This window comes from Sceloporus undulatus, chromosome 2, assembly GCF_019175285.1.
Source record: "Sceloporus undulatus isolate JIND9_A2432 ecotype Alabama chromosome 2, SceUnd_v1.1, whole genome shotgun sequence".
Lineage (NCBI taxonomy): Eukaryota > Metazoa > Chordata > Lepidosauria > Squamata > Phrynosomatidae > Sceloporus > Sceloporus undulatus.
The window spans coordinates 25,371,769-25,393,699 of NC_056523.1; the positions used below are offsets into that span (position 1 = coordinate 25,371,769).

Below are 21,931 nucleotides of genomic sequence, written 5' to 3' on the forward strand. Positions count from 1 at the left end.
TACCAGCCCATATCCATATTACCTATATCAGTGATTCACAAACTTTGGTTAATCTCTCAAAAGCCCTAGTCAATATGGCTGATGGTCAGAGATTTTGAGAACTGTAGTGGAAAAGTTTGTAGGAGAAGCTCTGGCCTAAACTACATCTCTCTTACTAGTGTGGCCCTGACCAGTGATCATTTCTAATATTTTGATAGCTTGAATAAATGTGAAAAGTCCTTAATACATGTCAAAGCAGAAGAGTTGTTGTCGTCGTCATTAACTGATATCCTCAGGAACATTGTGAATTGCCATAAACACAATGGCTTCCTCACCCTTTTGGACATGAAGTGAAATAATTTTACCTCTAACGGTGTGTTTTGGGATGGAAAAACCAGGCTTCTTTTAAGAAAACAATTCCTGCTCTATAATATGCAAGGCATGGCAACAAGAAAAACAAGTTATACAATGGATGGCCCCAAACCAGAAACAATGAGGAACAGAGACTCCCATTCCACTTTCAAAGGCAACCATCTCTGTCAAGGTTGCTGAGCAGTGAAACCTGACTGAAGAATTCATCTGCAAAGAAACAGCAGCCTTCAAACACCAAGAGCTTGCTGGGAAGAAAGGAAAGAAGCCATCTCCATCAGCTACTCAGCAACCCATAGATCAGAGCAGCTGAGATGTAGCCTCAGAACATGAAAATTATTCACAGGAGTTAATGGGGGAAAGAGGAAAGAGGCACCTATTGTTTAAAAGTTATCTAAAACATAATCTTCTATTTTTTATTTGTTTTATTTTCTTCCATGTTGGATGATCATTGCTCCCTGAGGGAGGCACCGCTCACTCTTGATATTGTGAGTTTGGTTTGACTTGAGTTATCAGACCAAAAGAGAAATTCATTCAGTTGCTTTGACCAATAGAGGCTTGAGCATTGCCACTTTCTTTGCCCTGTTTCCAAGTCTCCTGCATCATTAAGGCAGAAGTGCTATTGGTAAATATGACCTTGCAATCAAATTTGCCAAGTTATTAAAAGCATGGACGTCAACCTTCTCTCTCCCACTCCTAGGCAACTAGTACCCTGATATCAGCAGTGACCATTTAAAGACATTTTATATCTTGAGGGGAAGGGAAGATGTTACACCTTGTATCTACAAGCTGGTAGGATTGATGTTCACTCCAGCAGCAAATGGAGATAGGCGAGTTTCTTCCAAACACTCAATACACCAGTCTGAATTGACCCAAATTAGGGAGACCAGGGCTGCATCTACACTACAGAATTGATTCAGTTTGACACTGCTTTAACTGCCATAGCTCAGTGCAATGGAATTCTGGGATTTTTAGTTTTGTGAGCAACTTAGCATTCTCTGTTGAAGAGTTCTATTGCCAGAATAAAGTCCAGATCTTAGAATTCCAAGGATGGAGCCATGACAGTTAAATTCATATCAAACCGCATTAATTCTGCAGTGTAGCAGCAGCATAGAGCAATTTGTGTGGGCGAGGGGGTCAGAGGGGGTTTGACAGCACTTTAACTTTTATAGCTCCATCCTATGCAATCCTGCGATTTCTGTTGTGGCACCAGACCTCTCAGAAAAGGTTCAGTATCTCACAAAACTATAAAATCCCAGAATCCTATAGCATTGCACCATGGCAAACTGGATTAATTTTGCAGGACAGATGCAGCCATTGTCAGTTACAGGGCTGTATTTTATTTTAGATGTTTGCTTAGGATGCTGTTTAAGGTGGCCTGGAGGGAGGCTGATGCAGGTAGAGGTCCCTCCTTTACTTGGCCATGCAGGGATTAAGGACAAAATACATAAAAGCCAAGTAATACAATTTCTATCTTGTGCTGATATATAGAAAGTGGGGGGGGGGATCACCTTACTTGGCCAAATGGCAGGAGCAGGTCTGCTTTTCAGCCTTACATTTGTACAGGGATATGCTTCCAGCAGTTTTGGTCACTTTGCTTTTACAACAAACTGGTATTCAAAGATCAGTAGGTGAACATTTTCACAGCATGCAGGGAAATGTTTTCAGCTCCTGTAGATCAAGTTACTACTCGAGTGGAACAGGTGGGTTGAAAAGTTGGCATCACCACTCAGTTTGCAGTTTCCACACCATCAAATTATACCTTTCATGCAAACCAAACCAACAAAAAAAGAACACCCATCATGGATCAAACAGCCAGAGAATGGTTTTTGCTGTTGTTGTGCCCTTTCAAGTCATTTCCGACTTACAGCAACCCTAAGGTGAACCCATCGCAGGGTTTTATTGGCAAAATTTGTTCAGAGGAGGTTTGCCTTTGTCTTCCCCTTTGGCTGAGAATGTGTGACTTGCCGAAGGTCAGCCAGGGGCTTTCAAAACCTCAAACGAAATTGTTTCAGGTGAAAGTGGTACACCAGTTAAGCCACTAATTTTTAAAACATGCACACATACAGATTCATGCAAATTCATGTTGTGATGGAAAAACAGGTGTCCCAGAGAATAAATAGTTATTTAAGAGCATACCAAACATCCCTTAAAAAGCCAGAGGGTGTTCTACCTGGTTTCCGTAGCCTCCGTCTTGTCAGGGCGAATGTCCTACAGGTGTCTTCATTTCTTGGCAGCAAGTGCCAAATGAGGCATGGCACTCAGTGTGAGTGAGAGAGCATAAAAAGAAAGAGAAAAGGCCAGGCTCACTTTTATGACTAAGCCATAAATCTAATGAATGAGAGGGTTAAACTCATCGGTATGCCCAGCCTCTCTGGCTGAGTCACAGGCCGTGACAAAAGACCTCCCTGCCCCATGTGTTGTGTGGCTGTCCCAGTAAATGTTAAACAAACCCATATAGCACATAGAATGAGGAAGTATTTGTGGTTGTTTATAAGAAGCCTAGCTTGGCTGGCACTGAATGAGAAAACTGGCAGGTGCAGGGAAAGCATGATGCAGTACCTACATGGAGTTCACTCATTCCTCCTTCCCATGAATGGACTGCATCATCCAAAATCCACCAAACAGTGATACCTTTCTTGGCTCAATCAAAATACACATTATACATGTTGCAAGCTTTCGAAGCTCCATTGCCTTCTTCATCAGGCAAGGTGTTAAAAACCATGCAGGAGGGGGGGAAATTGAAGATGTTAGTCACAGGCCTGCATTTTGTTGTTGTTGCTCTCAGTTCAGATGATATGGAGGGTTATTCATGCAGGCTTGCCCCTTCTTCTAGCCGTGGGAGATTCAGTCCAGGTAATAAACTTTAAATTCCATTTTCAAGATAAAAGGCTACTTACTGCCTTTGAGAGCTAGTCTTTAACATCTTGCCAGATTAAGAAGACAGTGGAGCCTTGAACGTTTGCAACATGTATAATGAGCATTTTGGTTAGCCCAATAAAGGTATCACTGTTTTGTGGATTTTGGATGATGGAGTACTTTGCTACATGGCCAGCACAGCTACCCTTGGATATGTTTTATGGATATGAAGATATTCCCATGAATGGTCTTTTCCCCGTTTGGTTCTCCCAGGCTACATCCACACTGCAGAAATAATCCACTTTGACACCACTTTAATTGCCAAGGCTCCATGTTCTGGAATCCTGGGAATTGTAGTTTTCTGTGGTACCAGGGCCCTCTGACAGAGAAGGTGAAATGTCTCACAAAACTACAATTCCCAGAGTCTCATAGCATTCAGCTATAGCAGGTGTCAAAATGCCCAAGATTGCTTCCTAGTTGGGAATTATTATGCTGATCTTCCTGGTGGTTTTAGGGACCTGCTCCCAGTTTCCTTGAAAAGATAACACCACAGATGGTTACCACCACACATAAACCTTACGATGGAAACCTAATTATGTTTGGCACTGCTCCACAGTGAACTATGATGAGTAAATTATTACTAGCTCTAGCAAATATAATAACACTGGAATTCCTGGAGCCCTGATCATTTTTTTACCTTGCCTGGGGGTATTTCCCACCCTCTGTTCTCCAAAACCAGAGATGCAATCAGCTTAAAGGTATTTAGGTTCCTGTGTTGCAAACGGGAGTTTTAAACATGCTTTAACTCTCTCCCATCTACACAGCATGACTTAGATAAATTTCATTGTGACTGGATTGTGGCCAGTATTTCCTGTTAGATATGCATGAATATGCATCAGTTATCCTGATTTATGCATCAGTTGTCAGGCAACTGAACACTAGTCATTTCTCCACCTTCTGCTTCTCAATTGGACTCTTTTTGAGTATATAGGGTCGCCAGGTGAAGACTATCCCAGGATGTAAAATTTCAGGCCAAAATCTGAAATCTAGGGGCAAGCCCACATGATGGCACGTGGGGTTGGTGGGCCCGGAAAATATTACAAAGCCAAACCCCAGTAATATCATTAAGCATGATACTTTAAGGACCAACCACAGTTGCACAGAATATGCCATTCACATAAAACCTGTAGATCTAACAAATAAAGTGTGTATACACACATACAGGTTGGGTACCCCTTATTTGAAATGCTTAGGACCAGAGGTGTTTTTGATTATGGATCCCCCCCCCCCGGAGACTTTGGAATATTTGCATGTACTGTACATAATGAGATATCTTGGGGATGGGACCTAAGTCTAAATATGAAATTCATTTATGTTTCATGTACAATGAACCCTTGGCATCCTCTGGGGTTTGGTCCCAGGACCCCCTGTGGATACCAGAAATCTGTCAATGCTCAAGTCTTATTATACACTGTAAAACTGTGTGCCTTATATAAAATGGCAAAATCAAGCTTCGGAACCTTTCATCATATACAGTATTTTGTGCATTTTGGTTGTTCTCATAAAGGTATCATTGTTTTGTGGATTTTGGATGTTATTGTACAGTACAGCTATTGGCTCCCATGCCACTTGGGTGGTGAATTTGCCCCAGATCTTAATCTAAGCTTTAAAGAAATTATCCAAATGTTGAATCCCAAACATTTCCCAAACATGTTGATCACCTAGGATAGCTCCAATATTTAATTTTTAATTGTACATTTAAAAAAAATCGTAAGCCTCCCTGAGTACCAGTTTTGGGGGGAAAATGGGATGATGATGATGATGATGATGATGATGATGATGATGATGATGATAGCAGCTGTCCAAAACTTGCACGAGATTCATCGCCCTACTGATTTGGGACCTCAGCAACCATTGTTAGCAATTTAAGAAGCATGTGTGTCAAAAGTCTTCCCGCTTTAGGTATCCCATGACAGTGACAGCTCCATCAGTGACTCATCTACCCAAACAGTCATTTCCTTGGTCCTGGAGAACTACCTTTTATTTGGGAACATCCCCCTCAAATCCATAAACATCGAACAGATGTTCACTACAACTCTTCCAGGGTTTGAATCCAGGTTAGAACTCTTCATGCATTCCTCATTGGCAGCTCCCACACTGCAAAATGAATGCAGCCTGTCACTGTTTTAACTGTCATGGCTCCATCCTATGGCATCCTGGGATTTGTAGTTTGTTGTGGCACCAGAGCTCTCAGACAGAGAAGGCTCAAAATCTCACACATTTCAGCATTCCATTGCATTGAGCCATGACAGTTAAAACCATGTCGAACTGTATTATTTCTGCAGTGTAGATGCAGCCATTGGGCACAAAGGGTGGCAGGGCTGCACTAGACTACTGCCTCTGCCTGTCCCTTTCACCCATAAACTGAGGATAGAATTTTGCAGAAGAGAAGCCTCCAGTAGCCAGGAACTGAGGCTAGATCTATGTGTGCAGGATTACCCAGGATGAGGAGCTGTAAGATGGCAATGTCCATGATTGGTGCATGGATGTTGACGGCAAAGAAGACTCATAATGCTGCAGGAAAATCCAGCTGTATAGCTCTACTACCTCTTCATTGTTTGATGAAGGGAGCAGTTAGTTCCTAACCTTACAAAACAATTTCCTTTACAATACATGACCCTATATATCATTAGAGATTTTGTTTCTCAAACAGGGTTGGGAGCTGTGTGGCTCTCCAGATGTTATTGGCCTATAACTTCCAGTGGCCTTAGCCAGCATGGATTCGATTCTGGGAGATGTTGAGAACTGCATTTCAGCGTTGCCTTGAGATCCACATGGTTCTCACCAGTTTTCTATAACCAAAGAACTCTATTTTTGATCTCAAAAGGTCACAACTATAACTTGAAAAAGTTAAGTTTTTTTGCACAAGAACTGAATGGGAAATGGATTTTTTCACAGCTACAATGTTATGAGCAATAGTTTGTGTAATGCAGGACCCGGAGCAATGGATGCAAGCTACAGGAAAAGAGATTCCACCTCAACATTAGGAGGAATTTCCTGACAGTAAGGGCTGTTCAACAGTGGAACACACTTCCTCGGAGTGTAGTGGAGTCTCCTTCCTTGGAGGTCTTCAAACAGAGGCTGGATGGCCATCTGTCGACGATGCTTTGATCTGGATTTCCTGCATGGCAGGGGGTTGGACTGGATGGCCCTTGCGGTCTCTTCCAACTCTATGATTCTATGATTCTAAGTTGTTTGTCTTAACTGGCAGTTGGGACTCATTAGATTTACAAATGATCTGCTCCTGGCAGCAATGAAAAGCAAAAGATCTGCTCCTGGTAGCAATTAAAAAGGTCTAGTTTGCCAGAGTGGACTCGGCTTTGCACATTTTGGGGCTTCATTTGCAGAATGAGGCTGGGATGTTAACATGATGAGAATTTGCCCTTCAAAACTGACCACTACACACCACAGGCTTCCCCTCTGGAAATTAATTTTGTATTTGAGCACTCTTTGAACTTTGTAGACATATGTGCTCCTTTTAACATTATGTAGCTGTTCCTTAGGATCAAAATCATAGAATGCTAAGCAGAAATTAACTAATGATCAACAAAATATTTTCCTTGCCCCTAAGGTGGCAAAAAGGCTGATATTGCAAAACTGGAATGTTAAATGGACACTTCTTTTACTCAATGGATAGACCACCTTACAACATTTCAGCATTTGAGCATGTGGCATATGGACATTTGATATTGTTTTATTGAAGTTCACACACACGTTCTCGTTGTCACACTTTTATTTTATATATTATATATTTTTATGTTATAGTGTAACCTGCCTCGATCCATAAGCAGAGGTGGGATATAATTTTTTTATTATTATTACAATATTATTATTATTTTCATTGTGTTGTATTTTGTGTGCAATAATTTTTCCTTTAAAATATCTCAAACAAACCAAAACTTTGTTCCTGACTTTCACTTTGCCCTCTAGTTCTGGCAAGATTAGTACAGACAGAGTCATGACCACAAAATGATGAGAGCAGATCTCCAACCCATGGAATAGGGACTACCTCTTTTGCATTTCTACTTGTACTGTATATTATCTGAAAGTTTCTTTATTACTTTTTCAGTTTTCTCACTGGTATTTCCAAATAGGGCATGCAAATGTGGCAGGAAACTTCAAATTTTGGATACTTGTTGAGATTCCTGATAGAAAATGTCATGCTAGTGGAAAAGATTTGGGTTTAAATAAGGAGAGAATGCCCTTCCATCTCTGGGGAAATATCCTTGCTATTAGTTTGCTTAGCTGCCGGTAATAACGCTCAGCTCAATAACAGGCTGGCTCAGTGCTATCGGGCTTCTTTGCCTGTCCACAGAGGCAGTGATGCTTGTCGTTTTGGGGAGACAGTAATTATGGTTTTGTACTTCAGCTCAGCCTAGGTTACCTAGGCTGAGCCTGGAGCTCTTCTAAGCCTCAATAATATTATACCATGTTACTAGCAGAGAGGTTCCATTGATTTTGCTGGAGTTTTCTTTGAATCTCATCTTTCTTGCTACCCAAAGAAACCAAAGCAAGAGGAGAGATGCAGAGCTTGCATAGGATCTTTGCAGGAAGCAATACCCGGTGGCTTGCATGTCAGTAGGGTGGGAATCTGTCCCAGGTTATACTGAACTTTAAAAGAGTTTAATAGAATGATTTGCATCATATAATCATAGAGTTGGAAGACACCCCAAGAGCCATCCAACCCCATTCTTCTATACAAGAAGACACAATCAAAGCCTCCCAATAGATGACCATTCAACTTCTGTTTAAAAACCTCCAAAGAAGGAGATTCCTCTACACTCTGGAGGAATTTGTTCCACTGTCAAACAGCTTTAACTGTCAGGAAGCTTATCCTAATGTTGAGGTTGAATTGCTTTTCCCGCAGTTTGAATCCACGGCTCTGGGTCCTATTCTCTGAAGCTGCAGAGAATAGGTTGTTGTTATTATTATTATTTTATTCATTTGTATCCCGCCTTTCTCTTGATCATGGGGCTCGAGGCAGCTAATGGCATATTTAAAACAATAGTAATTAAAAACAATACAAAGCATTAATTAAAATATATAAGTTTTAAAAAGCAATTAAACAACTCATAGAGTAAAAACATTCAAAATGTTAAAAGGCATTAAAAGACTGTATACCAACCTTAAAAAACAGAACCGCACAGTATTAAAAGCCCAAGCCTAGTTACTTGGTAAAGGCCTGTTGGCACAAAATATTTCAACCTGCTGCCAAAAGGAAAGTAGGGATGGGGCCATTCTGACCTTTCAAAGGGGGGAGTTGCAAAGTCAGGGAACAGCCACCAAGAAGGCCGTCTCCTTTGTTCCCACCAAACAAGCCTAAGAAGGTGGTGGCACAGAGACAAGGACCTCTCCAGATAATCTTAGAGCTCTAATGGGTTCATAAAGGGGGATACAATCATTCACATAAGCTGGACCCAAGTCGCATAAGGTTTCATAGGTTAAAACAAGCACTATGAACTGTGCCCAGTAATGGACTGACAGCCAATATTGCTGTTGTAAGTAAGGAGTTGTGTGTTCCCTGTAGCCAACAAAATATAGCAATCTGGCTGCAGTTCTTTTAAGTAACTGAAGTTTCTGAGCACTTTTCAAAGGCAGCCCCAGGCAAAGAACATTATAGCAGGTACCACCATGGCCAGATCCTACTTCTCCAGGAAGGCACTCCTGGTAGTTGCTGAAACCTAGGCTTCCAAATTCAGGGCTATATATATATATATTTAGGCAAAGTATTCAGCGCCTTGAATTGGATTAAAGTTTAGATTAAAGCCTGGAGCAGACCATCTCACTGACTGGGCAGCAACTGCTTTTGCATCTAAACAACCAGAAAGGTGATCAAAAGTGATGAGAACACACACACAAAAAGATTAATCCATTCATAACTGGATGGATATTTACTTCCTATAGCTCCTATTGATTTAGGAAGAGAGGACAGCAAGTAAAGGATGGAAAAGTTACTTTTTTTGGAATCAGCCACCAGAATTCTATAGAAAGCAAGGGCTATGCTGTCTCAAAGATTTTGGAAGTTTTTGTTCAAAAAAGTAACTTTTCTAAGCATTGTCAGCAATGGTAATCTAAAGACATAGGAAAGGCTTTGCTGAATCCTCAAATCAAAGACTCAGGCTTATAGCCAGACATTTTATTGTATCTGCACTAAGAGCTACATGTAGATGAATAGGTTTAAATTTTAACTTTAACGATACTTGACTTTAAGAGTGTCAGGTGCTTTCCAGTCATACCAGTACCAGTTTACAGAAAACCTTGTGACTAAGGAGAGGGTTTACTTTGTAATTCAGAGTCCAATAAAATATTCCCTGTATATTTCACCCTAGAAATGTCCAACCCACCGAACCTCTTTTTGAAGCCTTACACAAGAGAGCCTGCCACCTTCTGAGGCTGTCTGTTCCACTGTTGACAACACTTACAGTCAAGACATTGTTCCTAATGTCTAGGTGGAACCTCTTTTCTTGTAATTTGAATTAACTAGTTCATGTTCTAGTCTCTGGGACAGCAGAAAACAAGTCAACTCCATCTTCTACATGACATCCTTTCGGATAGACTTCAAAGATATAGCTGTGTTAGTCTGTAGAATCAATATGTAGAGAGATCTAGTAGCACCTTTGAGACTAACTGAAAGAAAGAAGTTGACAGCATGAGCTTTCGTAGATTAAAGTCTATTTCCTCAGATGTATTTGGAAGGAAGTAGACTTTAGTCTAGGAAAGCTCATGCTGCCAACCTATTTCTTTCAGCTAGTCTCAAAGGTGCTACAAGATCTCTCTACATACTGATCCCTTCAGTTAATTAAGGATGGTTATCATGTCACCTCTCATTCATCTCTTCTCTGCACTTAGCTTATCTAACTACCTAAGTTGTTTCTCATAATTCTTGGTTTTCAAACCTTTCCCCATGTTGTCCATGTGGTTATGAATTTGGTTGACTGACATGAATTTTTCTCTTATTATCATTCTCCTAAAACATTGCTTATAGAGTTCTGGGACTTATAAAAGGAGCTATTATATTTCATAATGGCTGACAACCACTCTCTTCTCCCTTTCGAAGGTGACAGAGAAAGAGAGAAGGCTATAAAAAGCTTCAATTTGAACTGAGACAAAAACACAAGAAGATGGAGAAAGGAAATGAACTGAAAAGAATAGGTGAATTTGGAAGCAGTGTAGGGACAGGAAGGGGCTGAGGAGTCCTGTTTGGGATTTACGTATGCATAAACACCATAGTTACGGTGCTACATAGTGAATTCTACATACTGGGAAGCCACTAGGACAGGTAGAAACAGGGGCTGTGTTGCAATTTCTGCTTGTGCCAGAGATTACTCTGGGGTGGGACCATCAGCCAGCTGCTTCCTGACCGACAGAGGAACAGACTGACATTGACTGCAATGGCTGCTTCTCAATAAGTGGAGATTGAGGGGGCATTCAGACTACAATTTACCCTGGATCAGAAATCGATTCTTGCACATGAAGTTCATATTGGGCCCGATTCATCCACAAATGAGATCGAGGCTTGCACACCAGTTCCGGAGCAAATGCCCCTTAGTGCAGGTCTTCTGAAAGTGGGTTAAAAGCCGTACCTTTTGAGAAAAAATGGGTCGTGGCAAATATGAACTTGGCCCCGATCATGATTGGGTCAAGTTCAGGGGAGGGATTTACGTCAGAGGGAAGGTCAGAAGGAAGGAGGAGGAGAAGGACTGCCAAGGGAAATCAGGCTGCGGGGCCAAGCCAGAGGAAGGATGTAGGGAAATCGGGCTGCGGAGCCAAGAGGAAGGAGCCTCTCTCTCTTTTTATTTTTTATTTTTGACAGTCTTTGCGCATGATTTTTTGGGTGACATAGAATGTGTGTGTGCTTGTGCTACTTTCATTTCCTCTTGCTCCTGGAACAGCACATCATCATCATCATCATTATTATTATTATTATTATTATTATTATTATTATTATTTGTGTTATATGCGGATAATACAGTTAGAATGCCAGCGCTATATTTCCCTTTCATTTCCTCTTGCTCCTAGAATTATTTGTTTAAAATGCAAATGCTACAATGCCAATGTTACAAATGTTTCCCTTTCAATTTGGCAAATTGATACTAATTGAATGCTTTTGCTTTTGCTACACACAAGACACACACCAGAGGTTTTTAAATTTGACAGCATCTACGCACCCTGCCTGCCATTTTTTTTTAAAATGAGGGGGAAGTCCCCATCCACTTAGCCAATGGCTGCAAGAAACATCACCTTTTACGAAAGCGGAACTAATTTGATTGACAGCAGAGGACCCTTCCTTTTAAACCGTGTAAAGAGCTGAATGGCATTCCGGAGTTAAATACCCTGATTAAGGTATTTATAGTCAGCACTTGCTTCTGGAGGCATTCAAGAGGAGGGCCCCTGATTGTACCCAGTTCCCTCCAGCGCAAATGTGCCAGTCTGAACGGGCCCTGAGAGGCTTATATGTTTCTATGTAGCCCCTAAACCATCTGCTACTAGTCTCCCGCCCCTGAACTGTGGAATGACCTGCTAGAGGAGATATGACAGCTGGAAATGCTGACTACTTTTAATACAGCATTAAAGACATATCTCTTCCAGAAGGCCTACCCAGTCAATTTTAAACCATTACTTTTAACTGTATATGTAATCTTATGAATGTATTTTATTGGTTTTTATAGTACAGTGGACCCTTATTATACGCTGAGGTTTGGTTCCAAGATCCCCCGTGGATAACAAAATCATGTATGCTCAAGTCCCATTAAACATAATGACACAGCAAAATGGTGTCCATTATAAAAAATGGAAAATCAAGGTTTGATATTTGAAATTTATAGTTTTTAAAAACATGCTTGAATCGGTGTATAAAAATTCCGTGTATAAGAAGGGCCGACTGTACTGTATCTTAACTGTGCGTTCATGTGTTTTTAATTATGTTTTGTTTTTTAACATGCTGCCTTGAGTCTTGAGGAGAGGCAGGAGAGAAATACAATTTGTTATTATTATTAAGCTTTATTTATATAGCACTGAAAGTTTACACAGCACTGTACATACAATCTTTTAATTAGATGATTCCCTGCCCTCAAGCTTACAATCTAAGAAGACATGACACAAAAGGAGAAGGGAATGGTTGTGGGGAAGGAGATCAGGTCCTGGAGTTCATCTTTCCCTCTGAGACCTGGACCAAGGGAGATGGACTGGAGGGAGGGCTCTGTTTCTTAAGGATAGGCCCGATGGCATTGGGCCTGCCATTTCACTCCCTCCAGGCTGGATGGCTTGCCTTTCTCCCTCTCTGGATGATGGTGGATGTTGTTGTTGTTGTTGTTGTTATTATTATTATTATTATTATTATTATTATTTTGTGAATATGAAACAGCACATAACTCTAGGTTACCTATTCATATCTGTTCAACAGGATTCCGGCTCTTATGACTAAAATTATTAATATCTAAAACCATAAATCACAGATATTTCAAATGTACCATAACAACAATACTGATAGTGATAAAGATAAACTAATCTCCCCCAAACAGATAAGTTTTTACTTGATGCCTGAAAGAAAAAACATAGGAAACAACAAGAGCCCTTATGAAAGTCCTCTTGCACTACTTTGGGCATCACCAGCAGAGCTACCCAACTGACCTTAAATCCTGAGCTGGTTGGTACTAGATAGTTACAAACTGTTAGACATTTGCATTTTAATATTGGCACCTTGAACTGGACCCGGTGGCTCATTGGCAGCCAGTGCAGTGATTTCAGAGTGGCTTCTATAACTGAAGCTCTGTTCTCAGTCACAGCACACCAGAGCATAGGTTGCAGTAAAAATGACACATGACGCTTGCTCAACACTAAAAGTGAATACATCAAAATTGGGAACAGATAACTCATTCACGATGGAGTGAGCAATAAACTATTAGGGGTGCAATAATATCGCATCCATCACAACTTGTCATCTCTCCAATTGTTGGGTGTAATTGTCATGAGCTTCTCTGGGAACAAGGTAGAATCCCCTCTGCTCTTAAAATTACTTCTGATATTGAAAAGGCCCAAGGCAGAAGAATAACCTACAATTAAAAAGGCAACAGAACTCTCCATGCATTCTCATTAAGAGCCCCATCCCATTTCCTTTGCAGAAACAGATAATGTTGGAGGACAGAACAAATAGTACTAAACTTTGTGCAAAAATCCCTTAGTGAAATATACAGCACTCATTATGCACCTGCAGTCCTGGGGCCATACAGTTTTATGCATTTCCATTCACAGGGGGGAGAGGAATGTCCATCCTCTGAGAGGACATTTCACTTGCCCAAACCTCCTTGTCATAATGACATATCCATGTTGCTCCACTGCTGAGATTCCAGGTGTGTTTTGGGGGAGATTTAGCAGTCCAAAGCCCATCCATCCATGCTCTTGACATGTCCCTGGGGAGCGCAGTAGTTTTGGGGCAGAAATACTTATGCTCCCTTCCGATGGGGACTTTTCAATTCATTTCCACCCTACAACTTCTTGTGTCTCTGTCTCAATTTAGACTGGGGCTGTTTCTAGCTTTCTATTTCCCTCTCTGCCCCTCCATTGGGATCATTTGTTTCATTTCTATGCTGCCTTTCTCCTAGAAAGTGACCCAAGGTGGCTCATAAATAAAAATGTTTAAAAAAATTTACAGTAATTAAAAAAAACAATTAAAATAATCTAGCTAAAGCAGTAAAAAATGATATAAAACATACAAAAGTTTTTTAAAAAAAATCTAAAGCACCCGTATAAAAGCACCTTAAAAAAAAGGGGGGGGGGGCGCAAATATACATGCATACACCCTCCTTCCCTCCTTCTTTCTGCTTCTCAGACTATCTCATGTGAGGGATCAGATAGGATCCTTTTCTAATGTACCTGGGAGACACACTAAATTTGTGCCCTTCCTTCCTTCCTTCCTTCCTTCCTTCCTTCCTTCCTTCCTTCCTTTCCTGGAAACTTATCAGGGACCAACAGCCAAAGGCTCGGTACCTGCACTGATCCACTTTGACTAGCAATGCTGTAAACAGTACTGAGCCATATGGACCAATGGTCTGATGTGGGGATGGAAAGAATATTTGAAAAATGGGCTTCTTAACAGTTGGTCAATCCCAGCAGGAAGAATAATTGTCCAGAGACAACTCTGAGCAATTTTAATTGTAGAAAATGAATTTCCTCTGTGAAAAACTCTAGGCAAGATCCTACATCAACAAGATGAAGTGCAATGGTCTGCTCACACTGTTCCATCTCTTCTTCCTTCCCTTACAAAGTTGGAGGGGGGCATTCCCCCTGCTGCTTACTAGCAGAGAGGGGAGGCAGTTTTGATGATGAAGATGTGGATAGTCTGGTTTCTGGAGGGAAGGATAAAGAGGGTGAATTTACAAATAGTATCCTTTTTAACCTTTCTCCAGGGATAAAGCAGTAGCAGCAGCAATAGTAGCCCCTCATGATCTTAAAAGCTATCAGGGGCTATGTTAGATGGTGAGATGCCTGCACCCTATCTTAAAACAGAAAATACATGTATAAACCATACTATATGTGTGTTATACGACTAAAAGGATTCCAGCCACTGTTTGTTGCTTAGAAAACCTGTTCAGAAAGTAGGGGGGGGGGGTTGCAAACAGAAATGTATTTTTCCCTACAGAATAATTTCCCTGTAACCACTAGGGACGTTTGAATGTGGAAAGAATATTCTGAGGAACACTTGATTTTCAGTCATTATTTGTCCTTACATGCAAGGATGAAACAAGAACTGGCTTCTTCAAACTGAAGCTATCTAAGTAATCTTCCAGCGATCCTTCTGCATGCTCTGCCCACCATCAGGAGCATGATTGACATGGGACATGGAGAGGAAAATTCTGCCTCTTTCAGCTTTGCTATTTGGAGGCATTTGGATTTGGTGATAGATCCAACATGAATTCTCCCCTGCCCCCAATAGATGGCTCTATGAGATTGTTTCCACTATGGTTTAAACCGGATCTTGATCCGGTTTAAATCACCATGGTTCTCGCTTAATTCAAATCCCTGAAGCATTTCGGAAAGGGGGGGCATGGTTTTTACCCATTTTTACCCATTTAACCTGCAGCATAAAGACGCTGGTAAAATGGGGTGTTTTTGGGGCTGAATCGATATATTTGGAAATAAATCGAGTCAGCCGAAGTGGGAACCAGATGGAATCGAATCAGATTTGAATCTGCCTTGGTTCCCACTGACAGCGGCTTTCCTGGCCATACCTCCATGCTCCGTCCTCAGTTGTCTGCCCTCTCGGCCTGCCTCTGTCCTTCCACCCTGCCGTGCCACAGTCTCCCCAGCCTGCCTCTCTCCTCCCCCCCCCCCCCCCCCGGCCTCTCCTCTGCTCCCAGTTTGGCCAGGAAGGATGGCGGGGAAGCCACGGCTGTCGCTTCCTGCACCGATTCTTGGAACTGGCACAAACATAGTGGGAACCATGCTGTTTGCAGAAACGGTTTCAGGAATCGGTACAGGAAGCGAATCAAGAGGTAAGTGGGAATGAGGCCTATATTTTATGGAGAGAACATACCCTGAAGGTAGCAGATACCATTTAGTCTTTAAAAATATGTAAGGCTGGGCCTGGTTAGTACTTGGATGGCAGACTGCCAGGAAATACCAGATGCTGTAGGCTAAGTTTAGTGTTAATGGGAGGTTTTTGGTGCATATTGATTGATTGATTGATATTTATTTGCAATTCGGGACATTTTGAAATCCGCCTCTACTGCCAAGATCCTGGTCCATGCCCTAGTGGTCTCACGACTTGATTACTGTAACGTCCTCCTGGCTGGGCTTCCTCTTTCTCACCTCCATCCTTTAATTTCCGTCCAGCATTCAGCTTCACGCATTATCACATCCGTCCACCGCTCTGACCACTTCTCTCCTGTGTTGGCATCCCTTCACTGGCTCCCCCTCACTTTCCGTATTCTGTATAAGCTCCTGCTGTCGATGTTTAAAGCCCTCCATGGGCTGGCCCCTCTTTACTTATCAGACCTTATTTCTCCTCACCTTCCCACTCAGGCCCTCTGCTCTGGTAGTCAAGATCAGCTGGCCCAGCCCAGGATTTCCTCTGCCCTATGTAGGATTTGCCCCTTTTCACTCGCTGCCCCTCACTCCTGGAACCTTCTTCCCCTGCGAGCAAGGGCCATCACTTCCTTAACCAGCTTCAAAACGGAGTTGAAGACCATCCTGTTCAGAGAAGCTTTCCCAGGCATTGCATAATTGTCGCTTGCTATTTGATGTTCTTTTGATGCCTGTTTTATCGAACCATTTCCTGTATTGCTATGTACTTTATATATATTATCCTACTAGAGTGGCAGGCTAACTCCAACAGGCCTCCCTGGAAGAAGATTAACCATCCATTATGAAGCCAAGCCCTCACTCCAGTCCATCTGCCTTGGTCCAGGCCTTGGAGGTAGAGAGGAACTGCTGGACCTCATCCCCTTCCCCACCACCTTTCCCTTCTCCTTTTGTGTCATGTCTTTTTAGACTGTAAGCCCGAGGGCAGGGAACTGTCTAATTAAAAAGATTATATGTACAGTGTGTGACTTGCCCAGGGTCATCCAATGGGTTTCCATGGCTGAGTGGGGAATGAAACTCTGGTCTCTAGAGTCGTAATCCATCTCTCAAACCATTATACCACAGTCAATCTCATACATTATATACATATGTATAAATATATAAATTTATAATCTTTGTGCTACTTTCTCACACAATTCCTTGACAATGCAAATCAAGAAAATAACGAGGGAAGTGGCCTCAAACCTCTAGCCCTTTGTCTAAGAGACAAATTCTTGCTGTGTGGAGGAAACAGACTCAGATCCATGGGAGCTAACAGTGATGCAGCTTGGCACCCCTGCGTACGGCACACAGCCCAAGGCAGCTTAATTTCCATTTGCTCTTTTGACAGCTATAATGTTTGCTATCTATTTCCCATTGTCAGCTATCATCCCCAGTCCTGGGCTATTGATGGCAATGGGCCTGAAACAATAGTCTGCATCCAAATGTCCCTTAGTGGGTGTTCGCAAGGCAGCTTTGCTTGTCGGTGGAGGTGATGTGCTCACAACAGGCCCTGTGTGCAAAACGCTAGTCCCCTAGCCTTGACTGTTCCTGTCTTCCTTCAAATGCGAAACAGAGAGACAAAAGCAGCATAGCTCTCTCCCCTTCCTACAGCTTTGTTTTGGTTATCAAATGCAGGCTGGAAGTCAGACTGGTATCCAGCAAGCTAGGAGCTCTTTTGCTTTGATGTACGGTTGTTTCTAAAATATGTGTACAGTGATGTGAGAGCCAACGTGGTGTAGAGATTTGAGTGTAAGAACAGAGTTGTGGATTAAAGAATTAGGATTCGAGTCCATGCTCAGCCATGGAAACCCACTGGGTGACCTTGGGTGAGTCACCAAAACATGAAGTTACACAACAACAACAACAGATTGTAAGCCCAAGGGCAGGGAACCGTCTAACTAAAAAGATTGCATGTACAGCGCTGTGTAAATTTACAGCGCTTTATAAATAAAGGCTAATAATAATAATAATAATAATAATAATAATAATAATAATAATATCTGGAAATGCTGCAATTCTATATCCCCTTAATTGGAAGTTTCAGATCTACACAGGACTAGTCAGGGACATTTTGCTTTCTGAGGCAAAAAAGAAAAAAGAACAGCTATATGACATCTGCTCTTGTTCCATGTGCAAAATCAACTAGACTGGCTATTTCTTTCTTCAACACTGGTAATGGGCCAGTGTCTTTTGCAATACCTGAAAGCTGCAGAATAGTTGCGGGGTGGGGGACCAGGCCAGTTTGCTTAGCACCCCACTCTTTCCTCCAATACTTTGCCGACACTTTCCAGTGTTTGTTACCTGGCATGTGTCTTACTCAGCCTGAAGGTATGGCTGGCCAAGCTGTTAAGATTTTCTTTGCCTTGGTTTTGAATATTCTGCTTGAGCCGTCAGGCAAGACCAGGTATAGACCTTCCAAAACAAACAAACTCAACAGCCTTTCCCCAAACATTTTGAATTCAAATTCAAATTAATGGCAGGGGTGTAGAAAAACACCAGCTTGTGACACATGCCTCCCTTTGCAGAGACAAAATTTGACACTTCAGAGCTCAAGATTGGCCTCAGACATGTGACCATAAATATTTCTCATTTACACTTCTGGGGATGAGGATAAGAATGCTCTGTTATGCTATGTGACATTCCCCACTCCATCTGCCGAGGCATTAGCTCCCTGCTTTGCTTCTAGAGAACACACTTATGTAATGGGCAAAAGAGAAATATTAATTGGGCTCCAAGATGAGGCACATTAGCAAGCTGATTGTGCATTCAATGGACTTTGCCACAAGGAGATGCAAATGGCTTTTTGCATTAAGATTTAGCACCAAAATGCTTTCAAGGGAGAGCAATGGAAATATTTCCAGAGATTGCCTTGTGGGCGAAATGGAGAAGGGGAAGAGGAGTAGGAGGAGAGGGGGACATAAACTTTTGGTAAATATAAATCATAGGAGACAAGGAACAAGGGATGCCGAATCATCGGAAACCAAAAGAAGAATGTATCCACATTACATTTTTGTGCTTCCAGCAGTGGAGATAACATCTGACATCTTTCCTGTAATACTGGATCCTTGTCTATAGATGGTACTGTTGTGCAGCTCATGGGTTGCATAGCTTTATTTCTGGCTGGGGTTCCTGTGAAGTGTGCACTGTAATATTGCTATTTGAGTTAAAGGTGCTGCCTCTTATGCCATTAAAAAAAAGAAAGAAAAGATAGAACTCTGTCCATGCACCTTTGTAAGCCTGCAATACACAGTTCTTCAGATCAAGCCCAGCCACAATCTAATTTTATTGTTTCCCCATAGGTCTCTGAAAGCAAAAGGAGGATATACATGCTAAGTTTTTTAAGAAGATGGCAATTATTCCATATTAGCCAGATTCAGAGAGCATAGGCACAGAAAATAAGCATTCACTGATTACCCTGAATGTTACATTTGTAACGTTTTCAAATGTAGTAATTAGGCCTGTCATAGAAAATTAGTTTTGGATTGCACTTTGTCAAATCCTCATTCATCACCCTTTACTTAAGATACCAAGTTCCTTTAAAAAAGATTATATCCCCAATTATACTGGATGTTTAAAACATGCCCACTAAACATTCGGGTCTTGGAGGGCTCTAGAGACAGGCCACTGTTGGATGGCCTAGGGATAGTTGGACATAAAGTCTGCTGGAGCAACCTATTCCTGCTATGTTTCCCCTTTCCTGAATTATTTCCTAAACTATTTGAAGAATTAATGATAAACTTCCATGAGCAATTAAAAAATACTTGGGGGGGGGGAACAAGAGAGAGATTTCTACATTGGCTCATAATGTTTTAGCACATATGCATTTTCAAAGTGTAGTTTTGGGACTGTTAGGACTGGCCCTACCATTAGGCCGGCAGAGCAGTAGCAATGTGGAGGGAGAGGCAAAATATCCTCCCCCCAAAGAATCTGTTCTTCAAAAATAAAAATTCCCTTCAGTTGCCATATTTCTGGCATTGTAGTACTCTAAAATATCAGCTAACGTTTGTGAAAATCAAAGAGAAGGCGCAGGCAAAGTGATTTAAATGAAAGAATAGGGAGCATGTTTATTGAATTTGCAGATAACACCGAATTAGGAGGAATAGCTAATACCCCAGAGGACAAGATCAAAAATTTAAAATGACCTTAATAAATTAGAAAGCTGGGCCAAAGCTAATAAAATGAATTTCAGCACAGAGAAATGTAAGGTACTGCACTTAGGGCTAACAAACAAACAAACAAACAAACAATGAAATGCATAGATATAGCATGGGGGACACCTGGCTGAATGAGACTATGTGTGAAAGGGATCTAGGAGTCCTAGTAGACCACAAGATGAACATGAGTCAACAGTGTGATGCAGCAGCAAAAAGGCCAACATGATTCTAGGGTGCATCAATAGAAGTATAGTATCTAGATCAAGGGAAATAGTAGTGCCACTCTCTTTTGCCTTGGTCAGGCCTCACCTAGAATACTGTATCCAGTTCCAGGGCACCACAGTTCAAAAAGGAGATTGAGAAACTGTGGAAATCCAAAGAAGGGCAACCAATATGGAGAAGGGTCTAGAAACCACGCCTTATGATTAGAGACTTATGGAGCTGGGTATGTTTAGCCTTGAGAAGAGACTGTTAAGAGGTGTTATGATAACCTTGTTTAAATATTTGAAGGGATCTCATATTGAGGATGGAGCAAGCTTGTTTTCTGCTGCTCCAGAAAATAGGACCTGGAACAATGGATGCAAGCTTCAGGAAAAGAGATTCCAGATCAACATTAGGAGTGACAGTAAGGGCTGTTGGACAGTGGAACAAACTCCCTCGGAGTGTAGCGGAGACTCCTTCCTTGGAGGTCTTTAAACAGAGGTTGGATGGCCATCTGTCGGGGATGCTTTGATTATGAGCATGGCAGGGGATTGGACTGGATGGCCCTTGCGGTCTCTTCCAATTCTATGTTTCTATGGTTCTATGAGAATGCAAGAAATAGAAGATTTCGGGGCATGGACAATTTTCAGCACCTCTCTCTCTGGAATGCTAGAGATTTTGGGACTGAAAGAACATTTCATGTGTGGGCTAGATTTCTTATTTGGGGAGGCAATGTCCTTGTCTTGCCCTCCCTCCCAGAAGGAGGCAGGAACAGGCAACAACCTCAGGCAGAAGATGCTGGCAGACAGCAGCAGTTTCTCAAAAGTGAGGCCGAAGGCTAGCATCCATAGTTTTTGTGGGTTGTTCAGCCTATGTGGCCGTGTTCTGGAAGAGTTTATTCCTGACGTTTTGCCTGCATCTGTGGCTGGCATTTTCAGATTTCCCCCCCAAAAAATATAGTTTCTCAAAAGTTCCTCCTGCATCTTGTGGCCAGTCTCCTCTGTTTAAAGGATAGAGATGTGTCTTCCTCATGGTTTTTATCCTATTCTCCTATACTCAGCTTTTGGTGTCAGATATGGCAGAGGATGTTATCCCATTACTAAAAGTCACCTTGCAGTCCAGAGAACAAGGGAAGAAGTGTGTGTGTGTAAGTGTTTAAGAAGCAGAGTGTGTGTATGTGTCTATGTGTGACTACAGTCAGCTTTCAAAGCCATGCTCCATTTAGCTTAACAATGCAATCATAAAGATATCTACTCAAATGTAAGCTTCAGTGAGTCTTACCCCTTGGTAAATGTGTACAGGTCTCTGGCCTGAGACATTTTAAAATTGGAATGCATGTATTACTTTATTATAATCATGTTTTTCTTCTGTGTCTTTCTTAACTAATTATATTCCATTTATCTCCTGGAGCTAAAAATATTGCTCAGTATTTCTCCCTGTTCCTTTTACCCCATTTTTTATTCTACGAAGAACTCTGTGAAGTAAGTTAGGCTGAGGAGTGTTTATGTTATTGGATTTGGCCTGATCTACAAAAAACAGTTTCAATGTAGAAGAGAAGAAATGTATACTACTCCAATCTACTCCAATTGACGCTCCAATGGCTCTGATCCTATCTCTCGGGCAGGTTCCAGATGGTGATGCTGGGAAACAGTTGCTCTTCTAGGAAAGAGCTTACATCTGGTGTCCTTCAAGGTGCCATTCTATCCCCCATGCTATTTAACATTTACATGAAACCACTGGGAGAGATC

The 21,931-nt window shown here is 41.7% G+C and overlaps 1 protein-coding gene across 1 annotated transcript in view; it reads right to left on the reverse strand.

Moving 5' to 3' along the window:
• Positions 1 to 2,645, reverse strand: part of FAM3D (FAM3 metabolism regulating signaling molecule D) — a 44,807-nt gene extending 42,162 nt beyond the window's left edge. Inside the window, exon 1 of the mRNA XM_042452742.1 lies at positions 2,522 to 2,645. The gene's annotated coding sequence lies outside the window, so the exon portion shown is untranslated. The remainder of the gene's footprint in view (positions 1 to 2,521) is intronic.
• Between the last annotated feature and the right edge of the window lie 19,286 nt (positions 2,646 to 21,931).